Source organism: Mus musculus, chromosome 16 (genome assembly GCF_000001635.26).
Source record: "Mus musculus strain C57BL/6J chromosome 16, GRCm38.p6 C57BL/6J".
NCBI classification, from domain to species: domain Eukaryota; kingdom Metazoa; phylum Chordata; class Mammalia; order Rodentia; family Muridae; genus Mus; species Mus musculus.
The window spans coordinates 41261664-41276480 of NC_000082.6; the positions used below are offsets into that span (position 1 = coordinate 41261664).

General features: G+C 39.2%; 1 protein-coding gene across 4 annotated transcripts in view; it reads left to right on the top strand.

Annotated features, from left to right (window-relative positions):
• Positions 1-14817, top strand: part of Lsamp (limbic system-associated membrane protein) — a 2197426-nt gene that overhangs the window by 1277410 nt on the left and 905199 nt on the right. The window lies entirely within an intron of this gene.

Genomic DNA, 14817 nt, shown 5'->3' on the forward strand with positions numbered 1-14817 from the left:
TTAACTATTTTTAATTTTTTAAATTTTTATTAGGTATTTTCCTCATTTACATTTCCAATGCTATCCCAAAAGTCCCCCATTCCCTCCCCCCCCCACTCCCCTACCCACCCACTTCCACTTTGTGGCCCTGGCATTCCCCTGTACTGGGGCATATAAAGTTCGCATGTTCAATGGGACTCTCTTTCCAGTGATGGCCGACTAGGCCATCTTCTGATACATATGCAGCTAGAGTCAAGAGCTCCGGGGTACTGGTTAGTTCATAATGTTGTTCCACCTATAGGGTTGCAGATCCCTTTAGCTCCTTGGGTACCTTCTCTAGCTCCTCCATTGGGGGCCCTGTGATCCATCCAATAGCTGACTGTGAGCATCCACTTCTGTGTTTGCTAGGCCCCGGCATTCTTTATCAATGTTTTTTGTCATTTCATTCCCCTGAAATGAAGCCATTTGGTATGACTGCTTTATAGAACTTTTTCTTTGGTTGCCTTTTACTGCTGGATCCAATACCCTGCATTTCTTCTCTGTGATTTTGGATGTGTGCTCCTAAAGACATTTGAAAAAGTTTCTCCTTGGCCCACATTCTTACATGTCAAATCACTTTCTCCAAGTGACTTGAAATCTATGTCTCCAGTCTTGGCATCTGATAAGCTCCCATTTTGATATTCACTGTTTTAAAAACATGTTTATATTTCCATGTGTTGATTGCAGAATGGCTTAGGAAGCAATGACTGAATTACCATATCCTTAAAAAGTGTGTTATTTTCCCAGTGCTGCTACAGCAAGCTGAAGAGCTTAAAGCAAAGCAAATCTATTGTCTCATGGTCTATATGTAAGCAGTGCTGCACAATGTGCTTGGATTATCTTCAGAGGCATACCAGAATATAATAAAGGCACTGTTATGTAGTGATGCTCACCAGGAGCCCCAAGAGCTCCAACTATGAAAGAGTTGTGATTTGTTGTTGTTGTTGTTGTTGTTGTTGTTGTTGTTCTGTTTTGTATTTCCTCCTTTGGTTCTCTAGTCTGCCTCAACCATTCTCTTCTGTTTTTTTCTTTGTTTGTTTTAGAAACCATAAGATAACAGTGGTTCTATCTGGATAATGCAGGATTTTGTTACTATTTAAGATCAATTTGTGACTAATGTTAATTAAATCCCTTAAATCCTTATTGTCACTTAGACTAATGTAGCCACAATCTTGGAGATTACAGTGTGGAATATCACTGAGGACCATAATCCTTTCCTACCAGAAATCATCACTTTCCGTCTCATCGAAAATTAGAGTTGAGAAGAATATTAGGGACCACGTGAGCCAATCTCTTTCCATCCTAGGTGTAGAAACCCGAAGTCTTCTTAAACAGTTTTGTCAAGGTGTTGTGTATTGATGAAATGCCGGTTCTCTTTCTGGTACTTTCACTGGTACCCATAAAATTAAAAAGTGTTGTTGTTGTTGTTTTTTTAATCACTGCCTCTTAAAAGTGTTGCCGTTGTTCCCATTCCATCATGAGTACTGTTGTCTTTTTTTTTTTTTTTTTTTTACCAACTATTCACATTTGTATGCAGGTTTCACTGAATGAAATTATTATGAAAAATATTAATAAAAGGTTTTCTGTTGCTTAAATAGTATTTTTTAAAGAAATTTCAGGAAGCAAAAGAGACACAGAGAACTGAATGAAGTGACTCTAGGGGAATAACAAGGCAGCACAAGGAGAGGAGTTGGCATGTGCATACATCCACACATTCATACAAGGGATGAGGCACAAAATGGGTTGAGTTGGCACAAACTGAGCCAGAGATATCAGCAAGAGTACATGTGGAAAGCCGCTGAAACGATAATGGTGGGAGCGCGAGACAAGGTGATTTCATGAAGAAGGAAGGCACAGGTGTGACAACTGACAAGTCAAGAACGGAAAGAAAACTGGAGCTTGTTTCTGGGACCAAATGACTTGCTTGAAGAGGAAGACCAAAACCAGATGCTGCTTGTCGGGAGGGGATGGCAAAAGTCCAGATATGAACTGTGATGTGACAGTTATCAGAGATATGATGGAAAAAGAACAAATCATGGAAGTATAAGGGGAGGTCTGGAAGGATTTGCTGACTATTCAAAGCAAGTATACATAGAAAAAGATCACAGAGGGCAACAGGACTCTCCACATAGAAGGACTGGAGGGCAGAGGCACCACTACCTTTCTGATTTGAACCCCTGATGTTTCTCTTTGTGAGGAGGGCAGAGGTTTCACTGTTGTCAACTTAAAAGCCAGTGAGAATAGTCAGTTACTCTTACAGCACTCTCTTTATTCATTTCTTTTTTCACAGTACAGATCTTCTTATTTAATTATTTTTTATTTATCCTTTTTATTTTAATTGGGAGTCTAGTAGACTGACATGGTGCCAGCACCCTTGATCCATAAATAAGCAAAGTACAACCAAATGGAAACTAAATCAAACCTGAAGCCTATTACCCAGAAACTACTAACTATCAGCTAGTGATATTTCCAACAGATTTCACCAGTTCCAAGACAACTTGGATTTGTCTACATTTGCCACTGGAATATCTTTCCTTTGGCATACTTACATAACTACACCCCCATTCCTGTCTGTGAACCCTATTTCTCTGTTAGGGTAGTTCTGAGACACTTGCAGTCTAAAACGGTGCCCACCACGTAAGCCTCCAAATGCTCATTAAATAAACTTGTTAAATTTCCAATGTATTTTGTTCTTCAGTTTTTATCAAGCAAGCTTTCACCACGTATCCTGCTCCAGGGTCAAGGGATAACTGAGTGTGAGCATCCTCTGAGAGCTGAGATTACAAATCTGAGACACCATGATTGGCTCATCCAAAAGACGATACCCTTATGAAGAAAAATAATAGTCATGTTTTTATAATATTTACTATTGTTTTGAAAGTATATTAAATGAACTATTTAAAAATTTAAAGAATAAAATTGAATAATATTCTCTCTGTGTGTCTCTCTCTGTTTCTCTTTCTCTATCTCTGTGTGTGTGTGTGTGTGTGTGTGTGTGTGTGTTTGTGTGTGTGTCCTCATGCATGATGGAGCCAGAGGACAACTTTGGGTATCTTTTTCTATGTGCTTTAATTTGTTTTTGAGACTGTCTCTGTCCCCTGTTCATCCCTGATTGGTTAGACTGTTGGACCAGTTAGTTTATGGGAACCTTCTGCCTTTGTCCCCCAAAAACTGGGTTCTGGGTTATGCACCACTAACTGAAGAGCAGAAGGAACATGAAAACAAACAGGGAATCTGAACTCAGGACAGCATCCTTGCACATCTGGGTCAAGTCCCCAACCCCATTATTATCAGGTATACTTTCCCTAAACATTTTATTGATCACTGAGTTAACATTTGTAATAGTGTCCTTATACTATATCTCAAAAACTCTTGGTTTACACTTTATGGTCTAACCAAGTGTTGGATTTGTCATGCTGCCCAAATGACAGTCCTAGATGTAAAATGACTTGAATGACAAGAAGAGTGACTCTATTTCACTGATTCTGGCCACACCTGAATTTAGATTTGCTTATGTAATTTAAGTGTGACTAATAAACATATGATACTCACAGTTAGAAGTACATAAAGTGTTAGGGTGCCCAAATTTCATGACTAATGAGAACATATTCAAACTAAATCTGATCATTTGACCTGAGTGGTAGACTTAAATGTGTTGTAGCAGTAAGGCTTCATTCAAACATTTGAAGCAATGCAAAATGAGACTTATATTTATTCTTTTTTATTCTAAATGTCAAAATAATTTGTGTTGCAAAATTTAGAAACTAGATTTCTTTTGATTTCCTTTCTTTTTAAAGGAGTCTAATAAGCAAGTTAATGGTAGAAACTGTTCAGGGCCCAGTACACCCACAAGATGTAATATGGCAGATGTATACCATCTCATTCATGTTCTACAGTTAAATGTGGTACAAACCATTTGGGTCTATTCTCAGGTTTGGCACTTTATAATTTTAAACTTAATGATGATTGAAACAAGATTATATATTACTTTTCTTACAATTACAGTGCCTAAGCCTGCCTCAATTGGCACTATGAATATTCAGAATGTAATGTATACATTAATCAATGCTTAACTAACTTAAACCAGCATGAAAGAAAGAATGCTATATCTTGAATTTTCTACATTGTTTATAGTTAATGAATTTTTTACGTTAAAAGTTGTATGAGTCTATGTCTGTCTGTCTGTCTCTCTCTGTCTCTATCTCTCTGTGTATGTGTGTGTGTGTATGTGTGTGTGTGTGTGTGTGTGTGTGTGTGTGTACATGTCTGTGTGCATGTGTGAAAAACAAAAGAACAAAATCTGTCAAAATCTAAATGCTAGAAGTGATTTCTTATTCCGAGAGAGTAAAATCCTCCACTGTGTCAATTCAATGACATCCCAAGAATGTTTTGTGGGTCAGGTTTCATCACCTGTTAGCAGTGGGACTGAAAAGATGAGACATTTTTGATGGATGATCCCCCAGAGCCCGTCTTTAGCATAGCACCCTTGGCTCCCTCCTTCTTAACTCTTCCTTTTGTGCAGTTTTCTGATGACCATCCCTCCCCTGGCTCTGTGTCAGTTTGCAGCATCTGCTTTCTTCTAGAAACCTTTACCCTCCTTCCCACCTGGATTACAAATTACACACAGGGCCTTTTATTTTTGCCAAGTTTCCAGCCTGTGCACTTAATGCAGATCACTGTGTCATTTGTACTCTCAGTTTCTATCATCTGCTTCAGGTCTGGTAGCTTATTAACTGGTCAGCTGCTACTGTTACCTTTCGTAATTTGGAATCCAACTTAAGCCCTTTGTCTAGAATCTAATCTTCAAATGATCTTTCTACAACAATGTTGATGGTATGGTGATGGTGCAAATGTCCTGTTTCTCGACTGTGGTACTTTATGTTACCTGGCAGCATCCCATAATTTTAACATAACATAAGAAATGTCAAATCTGCGACCTCTCTTCTGCTCCTGCCACTTTCTCATTAGTATTAAGAACAGACTCTATCATCTCCAGGATTTAATAGCAGCCATTCTCTCTGTTTTTGTCCAAGGTTTTGTTGAAGCTGTCCCTTTAGGTGGAATTCATATAGATAATGTGAAGGGTGATTGTTTTGATAAAAGTAATTTGAACTAATAGAAACATTCACAATTAGAGTAAACTTTTATCAGTGAAGTATACAAAGGATGAGGTTCAAGTGGAGAAACATCGTTCCATCACCTGATACTTGTTTTTCTCTCTACAATACATTACAATTCTGAACTTTTATTCTCCAATAAAATCAAATAGTCTGGCCTGGGTTATTATGTCACTATATTCTCATTCACTTATAATTATTAATCATCTACCATGAAATAAGTCATACCTCATCTCCAATTTTTATAACTGCTCCTGTGATATTTCTCTATCCTCATTTTCTACTTTTACATTAGTATGGATTTGACGCCATCCCGCTAACATTTCACCATAACAGGCATATTAAGTTACACACTTATGTATGTAATTTATCAGATAGGATGAATGTTTCTCAAGAAGTTCATGTTCTATACTGAGACTTAGAACGTTAATGCTCAGCAAGTAGCTTGGTAGTTGTTCCATGATAATCATAATTGTGACTTGAAATAAATATACAGATTATAGTGGTTTGAATAAGAGTAGATCCCATAGACCACATAGTGTTTGAATGCTTGGCCCATAGGGAGTGGCACCATTAGGAGGTATAGACTGTTGGAGTAGGTGTGGTCTTGTTAGAGGAAGTATGTCACTGTGGGGGTGGGCTTTAAGGCCTCCTAGGCTCAAACTACACCCAGTGTGGTACACAGTCTCTAGGTCTCCATCTGCTACCTGTGGATCAAGTTGTAAAACTCTCAGCTCAATATTCAGCACCATGCCTTACTGGATGCTGCCATGCTTCCCAGCATAATAATAATGAACTAAATCCCTGAAACTGTAAGCCATTCCACTTAAATATTTTTCTTTATAACAGACATATTTTCTCATCATTCTTTCACAAAGTTTCACTATTCCATTGGACCAAAGAAAAGAGTATCATACTAACCAGTATTTGATTAAATATAGATGAGTGATAGGGGCTATGTAATTGGTTAGGTCCAGTGTAGTTAGAGATAAAAGAGAAAGGGTTGGAGAAGGTTTATTTTCTATATCACACAATGCTATAATGTCATGTAACAATTGTCAAATGAAAATTGTCACTTATTTTTATACAAAACATTTAATAGATATCATTCAGGATAACTAAATTATTCATTTGGCTAGTATCCTGTCAGTCTCTTCAATAAGATAATATCAGAGTCTAGAGTCCAGTGCCTGTTTTCCATTACAAACAGGAGACTTGGGTGTGAGTTTTTCAGATACTCATTGTGCAAGTTAGATGATTTCTATGTTCAGTAGTTTGAAATCTGACACATTTCTACTTAATTTTCACATAAGGGAGACTGCAAAATTTAACTTTCTTTTGTATTACTGTCAGCAAAAGAGTAATTTTTTTCCCATTTTTAATTAGGTATTTAGCTCATTTACATTTCCAATGCTATACCAAAAGTCCCCCATACCCACCCACCCCCACTCCCCTACCCCTACCCACCCACTCCCCCTTTTTGGCCCTGGCGTTCCCCTGTACTGGGCATATAAAGTTTGCGTGTCCAATGGGCCTCTCTTTCCAGTGATGGCCGACTAGGCAATCTTTTGATACATATGCAGCTAGAGTCAAGAGCTCCGGGGTACTGGTTAGTTCATAATGTTGTTCCACCTATAGGGTTGCAGATCCCTTTAGCTCCTTGGGTTCTTTCTCTAGCTCCTCCATTGGGAGCCCTGTGATCCATCCATTAGCTGACTGTGAGCATCCACTTCTGTGTTTGCTAGGCCCCGGCATAGTCTCACAAGAGACAGCTACATCTGGGTCCTTTCAATAAAATCTTGCTAGTGTATGCAATGGTGTCAGCGTTTGGATGCTGATTATGGGGTGGATCCCTGGATATGGCAGTCTCTACATGGTCCATCCTTTTCATCTCAGCTCCAAACTTTGTCTCTGTAACTCCTTCCATGGGTGTTTTGTTCCCAATTCTAAGGAGGGGCATAGTGTCCACACTTCAGTCTTCATTCTTCTTGAGTTTCATGTGTTTAGCAAATTGTATCTTATATCTTGGGAATCCTAGGTTTGGGGCTAATATCCACTTATCAGTGAGTACATATTGTGTGAGTTCCTTTGTGAATGTGTTACCTCACTCAGGATGATGCCCTCCAGGTCCATCCATTTGGCTAGGAATTTCATAAATTCATTCTTTTTAATAGCTGAGTAGTACTCCATTGTGTAGATTTACCACATTTTCTGTATCCACTCCTCTGTTGAGGGGCATCTGGGTTCTTTCCAGCTTCTGGCTATTATAAATGAGGCTGCTATGAAGATAGTGGAGCATGTGTCCTTCTTACCAGTTGGGGCATCTTCTGGATATATGCCCAGGAGAGGTATTGCTGGATCCTCCGGTAGTACTATGTCCAATTTTCTGAGGAACCGCCAGACTGATTTCCAGAGTGGTTGTACAAGCCTGCAATCCCACCAACAATGGAGGAGTGTTCCTCTTTCTCCACATCCATGACAGCATCTGCTGTCACCTGAATTTTTGATCTTAGCCATTCTGACTGGTATGAGGTGGAATCTCAGGGTTGTTTTGATTTGCATTTCCCTGATGATTAAGGATGTTGAACATTTTTTCAGGTGCTTCTCTGCCATTCGGTATTCCTCAGGTAAGAATTCTTTGTTCAGTTCTGAGCCCCATTTTTTAATGGGGTTATTTGATTTTCTGAAGTCCACCTTCTTGAGTTCTTTATATATGTTGGATATTAGTCCCCTATCTGATTTAGGATAGGTAAAGATCCTTTCCCAATCTGTTGGTGGTCTTTTTGTCTTACTGACGGTGTCTTTTGCCTTGCAGAAACTTTGGAGTTTCATTAGGTCCCATTTGTCAATTTTCGATCTTACAGCACAAGCCATTGCTGTTCTGTTCAGGAATTTTTCCCCTATGCCCATATCTTCAAGGCTTTTCCCCACATTCTCCTCTATAAGTTTCAGTGTCTCTGGTTTTATGTGAAGTTCCTTGATCCACTTAGATTTGACCTTAGTACAAGGAGATAAGTATGGATCGATTCGCATTCTTCTACATGATAACAACCAGTTGTGCCAGCACCAATTGTTGAAAATGCTGTCTTTCTTCCACTGGATGGTTTTAGCTCCTTTGTCGAAGATCAAGTGACCATAGGTGTGTGGGTTCATTTCTGGGTCTTCAATTCTATTCCATTGGTCTACTTGTCTGTCTCTATACCAGTACCATGCAGTTTTTATCACAATTTCTCTGTAGTAAGGCTTTAGGTCAGGCATGGTGATTCCACCAGAGGTTCTTTTATCTTTGAGAAGACTTTTTGCAATCCTAGGTTTTTTGTTATTCCAGATGAATTTGCAAATTGCTCCTTCTAATTCGTTGAAGAATTGAGTTGGAATTTTGATGGGGATTGCATTGAATCTGTAGATTGCTTTTGGCAAGATAGCCATTTTTACTATGTTTATCCTGCCAATCCATGAGCATGGGAGAACTTTCCATCTTCTGAGATCTTCATTAATTTCCTCCTTCAGAGATTTGAAGTTTTTATCATACAGATCTTTCACTTCCTTAGTTAGAGTCACGCCAAGATATTTTATATTATTTGTGACTATTGAGAAGGGTGTTGTTTCCCTAATTTCTTTCTCAGCCTGTTTATTCTTTGTGTAGAGAAAGGCCATTGACTTGTTTGAGTTAATTTTATATCCAGCTACTTCACCGAAGCTGTTTATCAGGTTTAGGAGTTCTCTGGTGGAATTTTTAGGGTCACTTATATATACTATCATATCATCTGCAAAAAGTGATATTTTGACTTCCTCTTTTCCAATTTGTATCCCCTTGATCTCCTTTTGTTGTCGAATTGCTCTGGCTAATACTTCAAGTACTATGTTGAAAAGGTAGGGAGAAAGTGGGCAGTCTTGTCTAGTCCCTGATTTTAGTGGCATTGCTTCCAGCTTCTCTCCATTTACTTTGATGTTGGCTACTGGTTTGCTGTAGATTGCTTTTATCATGTTTAGGTATGGGCCTTGAATTCCTGATCTTTCCAAAACTTTTATCATGAATGGGTGTTGAATCTTGTCAAATGCTTTTTCTGCATCTAACGAGATGATCATGTGGTTTTTGTCTTTGAGTTTGTTTATATAATGGATTACATTGATGGATTTTCGTATATTAAACCATCCCTGCATTCCTGGAATAAAACTTACTTGGTCAGGATTGATGATTGCTTTAATGTGTTCTTGGATTCGGTTAGCAAGAATTTTATTGAGGATTTTTGCATCGATATTCATAAGAGAAATTGGTCTGAAGTTCTCTATCTTTGTTGGGTCTTTCTGTGGTTTAGGTATCAGAGTAATAGTGGCTTCATAAAATGAGTTGGGTAGAGTACCTTCTACTTCTATTTTGTGAAATAGTTTGTGCAGAACTGGAATTAGATCTTCTTTGAAGGTCTGATAGAACTCTGCACTAATCCCGTCTGGTCCTGGGCTTTTTTTGGCTGGGAGACTATTAATAACTGCTTCTATTTCTTTAGGTGATATGGGAGTGTTTAGATGGTCAACTTGATCCTGACTCAACTTTGGTACCTGGTATCTGTGCAGAAATTTGTCCATTTTGTACAGGTTTTCCAGTTTTGTTGAGTATAACCTTTTGTAGAAGGATCTGATGGCATTTTGGATTTCTTCAGGATCTGTTGTTATGTCTCCCTTTTCATTTCTGATTTTGTTAATTAGGATTTTGTCCCTGTGCCCTTTAGTGAGTCTAGCTAAGGGTTTATCTATCTTGTTGATTTTCTCAAAGAACCAAGTCCTTGTTTGGTTAATTCTTTGAATAGTTCTTCTTGTTTCCACTTGGTTGATTTCACCCCTGAGTTTGATTATTTCCTGGCATCTACTCCTCTTGGGTGAATTTTCTTCCTTTTTTTTCTAGAGCTTTTAGATGTGTTGTCAAGCTGCTAGTATGTGCTCTCTCACGTTTCTTCTTGGAGGCACTCAGAGCTATGAGTTTCCCTCTTAGAAAGGCTTTCATTGTGTCCCAAAGGTTTGGGTACGTTGTGGCTTCATTTTCATTAAACTCTAAGAAGTCTTTCATTTCTTTCTTTATTCCTTCCTTGACCAAGGTATCATTGAGAAGAGTGTTGTTCAGTTTCCACGTGAATGTTGGCTTTCCATTATTTATGTTGTTATTGAAGATCAGTCTTAGGCCATGGTGGTCTGATAGGATACATGGGACAATTTCAATATTTTTGTATCTGTTGAGGCCTGTTTTGTGACCAATTATATGGTCAATTTTGGAGAAGGTCCCATGAGGTGCTGAGAAGAAGGTATATCCTTTTGTTTTGGGATAAAATGTTCTGTTGATATCTGTCAGGTCCATTTGTTTCATAACTTCTGTTAGTTTCACTGTGTCCCTGTTTAGTTTCTGTTTCCACGATCTGTCCATTGATGAAAGTGGTGTGTTGAAGTCTCCCACTATTATTGTGTGAGGTGCAATGTGTGCTTTGAGCTTTACTAAAGTGTCTTTAATGAATGTGGCTGCCCTTGCATTTGGAGCGTAGATATTCAGAATTGAGAGTTCCTCTTGGAGGATTTTACCTTTGATGAGTATGAAGTGTCCCTCCTTGTCTTTTTTGATAACTTTGGGTTGGAAGTTGATTTTATCCGATATTAGAATGGCTACTCCAGCTTGTTTCTTCAGACCATTTGCTTGGAAAATTGTTTTCCAGCCTTTCACTCTGAGGTAGTGTCTGTCTTTTTCCCTGAGATGGGTTTCCTGTAAGCAGCAGAATGTTGGGTCCTGTTTGTGTAGCCAGTCTGTTAGTCTATGTCTTTTTATTGGGGAATTGAGTCCATTGATATTAAGATATATTAAGGAAAAGTAATTGTTGCTTCCTTTTATTTTTGTTGTTAGAGTTGGCATTCTGTTCTTGTGGCTGTCTTCTTTTTGGTTTGTTGAGTGATTACTTTCTTGCTTGTTCTAGGGCGTGATTTCCGTCCTTGTATTGCTTCTTTTCTGTTATTATCCTTTGAAGGGCTGGATTCGTGGAAAGATATTGTGTGAATTTGGATTTGTCGTGGAATACTTTGGTTTCTCCATCTATGGTAATTGAAAGTTTGGCCGGGTATAGTAGCCTGGGCTGGCATTTGTGTTCTATTAGTGTCTGTATAACATCTGTCCAGGCTCTTCTGGCTTTCATAGTCTGTGGTGAAAAGTCTGGTGTAATTCTGATAGGCCTTCCTTTATATGTTACTTGACCTTTCTCCCTTACTGCTTTTAATATTCTATCTTTATTTAGTGCATTTGTTGTTCTGATTATTATGTGTCGGGAGGAATTTCTTTTCTGGTCTACTCTATTTGGAGTTCTGTAGGCTTCTTGTATGATCATGGGTATCTCTTTCTTTATGTTTGGGAATTTTTCTTCTATTATTTTGTTGAAGATATTAGCTGGCCCTTTAAGTTGAAAATCTTCATTCTCATCAATTCCTATTATCCGTAGGTTTGGTCTTCTCATTGTGTCCTGGATTTCCTGGATGTTTTGAGTTAGGATCCTTTTGCATTTTGTATTTTCTTTGACTGTTGTGTCGATGTTCTCTATGGAATCTTCTGCACCTGAGATTCTCTCTTCCATTTCTTGTATTCTGTTGCTGATGCTCGCATCTATGGTTCCAGATCTCTTTCCTAGGGTTTCTATCTCCAGCGTTGCCTCGCTTTTCTTTTTTCTTTACTGTGTCTACTTCCCTTTTTAGTTCTAGTATGGTTTTGTTCATTTCCATTACCTGTTTGGATGTGTTTTCCTGTTTTTCTTTAAGGACTTCTACCTGTTTGGCTGTGTTTTCCTGCTTTTCTTTCACGGCCTGTAACTCTTTAGCAGTGCTCTCCTGTAATTCTTTAAGTGACTTATGAAAGTCCTTCTTGATGTCCTCTATCATCATCATGAGAAATGTTTTTAAATCTGGGTCTAGATTTTCGATTGTGTTGGGGTGCCCAGGACTAGGTGGGGTGGGAGTGCTGAGTTCTGATGATGGTGAGTTGTCTTGATTTCTGTTAGTAGGATTCTTACGTTTGCCTTTCGCCATCTGGTAATCTCTGAAGCTAGCTGTTATAGTTGTCTCTGTTAAGAGCTTGTTCTTCAGGTGACTCTGTTAGCCTCTATAAGCAGACGTGGGAGGGTAGCACTCTCCTTAGTTTCAGTGGGTAGAGTATTCTCTGCAGGAAAGCTCTCTTCTTGCAGGGAAGGTACCCAGATATCTGGTGTTCGAACCGGACTCCTGGCAGAAGTTGTGTTCCACTCACTAGAGGTCTTAGGATCCCTTGTGGAATCCTGTGTGGGCCCTTGCGGGTGTCAGGCGACTCCGCTGGCAAGGTAGCCCGGGGCTCGAGTGGAGCAGAAGGGGCTTGTGCCCCAGGTCAGGCCCGGGTAGTCTGCTTCCCTATGTACCGCAGTCTCAGGTTCCACGCGATTGGATTGGGGCCGGCACTGTGTTCCACTCACCAGAGGTCTTAGGATCCCATGGGGAATCCTGTGTGGGCCCTTGCGGGTGTCAGGCAACTCCGCTGGCAAGATAGCCCGGGGCTGGAGTGGAGCGGAAGGAGCAAAAGAGTAATTTATTTGTACAGCCTATATGTGTCTTGAGCCCTCCTTGTGTTTACATTTAAATTATTTATATTCTTCCTCATTTGGAGGAGTGAATTTCTTACATTTAATTTTTTTTCAGTAATTTTATATGTTATATGAGTACAAGCCATAGTGCTCCTGAGGGATTCATTCAAGAATCCTGTCCCAGGGATCAAACTCAAATCATAAATTTTGGTAACAATGCCTTTCCACACTGTCGTGCCAGTGCACCTGTGCATTCCCTCCATCTTTGTCTATCTCTCCAGCGCTATCCTTAGAGATCCCACTAAACTCGCTAGATGTCTTTTTATTGTTGCCTATGGCAATGACCGTCTATAATGCTACTGCCCACTTCAGGATGTAAGACACACTCCTTGTGACAGAATACAGAGACTTCCTCTTTCCATTCTCCATTTGCATTAACTAGTAGGATTGAAGGTTGGCTTTAAAAGAATATAAGTCTTTAGCCCCAGCCTACAATGCATGCCAGGCTCCAAACCTCTGGAAAATATTTTGCTCTTTTCTGCATGCCTTGAGATAAAACCCCCTCCTCTATTATATTGCCGTTTCTTTTGAGTTGATCTGAACTTATTGCCAGAGTGCTAGAAATTCATACTAATAATGTGTTCTCAATAGTGACTCTGTCTCTGTCCCTCTTTCTTTCCCTCCTTCTCTAGTGTGGTTAGTTCTGAAAATAATAACTTATCAAATCATTTTATTAAGCTTTGGAGGAAGAAATACAAAGTATAAGGTAGAAGCCCTTTTGCGGTTTTAATTGCTTTGCAGTGTGTATGTGTGTGTTTGTGAGGCTCTGACTGGCCTTATCAAAGCCCACACAGCTGAAGCCCTATGTATGCAGCTTGGCACAGCCTCTTCAGAGCAGCCAGGCTCCACTGATGGATCAGATACGATCTCAGCTATCTGATGGCTTCAGTGCTTAGGAGGTTAATTCTAGTGATGAATTAGAAAACTTGGAAGAGAGGCTTGGAAATAAGGGCTGTTGGATGGGGTTTTTAATTTGTTTTATTACTGGATATTTTCATATATAATTAATTTTAGTCCTTATTCACAGCCAGCAGAGTGGTGATACACAGGGTGTGAGGGAAAGAATTCAGTCCAGTTCAACACAACTCAGTAGCCTGGGTTGATTCAAACTTCTGCAGTTTAACACCAAGTAGTTTATTTTAAACATATTTAAACACATCATAATTTAGTGAAAAATATTCTGATAACAATTCAATACTGCATGTACAATAAAGCATGCATAAATCCCCTTGAGTGATAAAAAAGTGAAATATATATCTGATATGACTACTTTGTTATTCTTTGTTAAGTCCAAAATGATAGGTCCTAGAACTTGACTGAGAAAACAAAATTCACAGTAAAGATCTGGGAAAGGATCTAGTGATTAAAATAAAAAATCTTTGGCAACCCAGATAGTACAATGTTCACCAGGCTAGTAAGCATGTCTGATCGCAGTCTTCTGGGTAGAAAATAGGTCTTACATTTCTTCTTTTGAGAGAAGAAGTCTGTGAGCTTAACATCCCAGGTCTGCCTAGTGCTTATCTGTGAGCTCAGAGGCCTCCTATACTGCCTCGTTCCCTACCCTCTTCATAATGTAACTACTTTTTAATAACTCTGTCTCCCTACTTCCATATCCTCTTCCTCTGAGTGATCCTCTGAATAATTAGTGTTTCTTGCCTGAACTTTGGTAGGAAGTAATTAGTTAGACACTAATTAGTGCCTATGCCAGGGACTCAAATGACACCCCTTACACAAACTACCATTAATTGTTCATAGTCCCTCATGTACAGAATCATGGGCCTCTCCACCATGCACAATGAAGTATTGTGCAGATAGCCTCAGCTGCAGTAAGATCATGAGAGCAATAGTCAAGTTGTGTCCTGAAGATGTCTTTTTCCTGCACATCTCCACATTCTTTGTATCTTTTGCCTGTCTCCCTCAATGTTCCCAGAGTATTGAAAGGGATGATATACCTCTCTGCTGAGGGATTAGTATCTCACCATCACTTATCCTAGGCACTCTGGCCAGTTATTGTCTTTTGTATTAAACAACATCAGAGCCATAAGCTC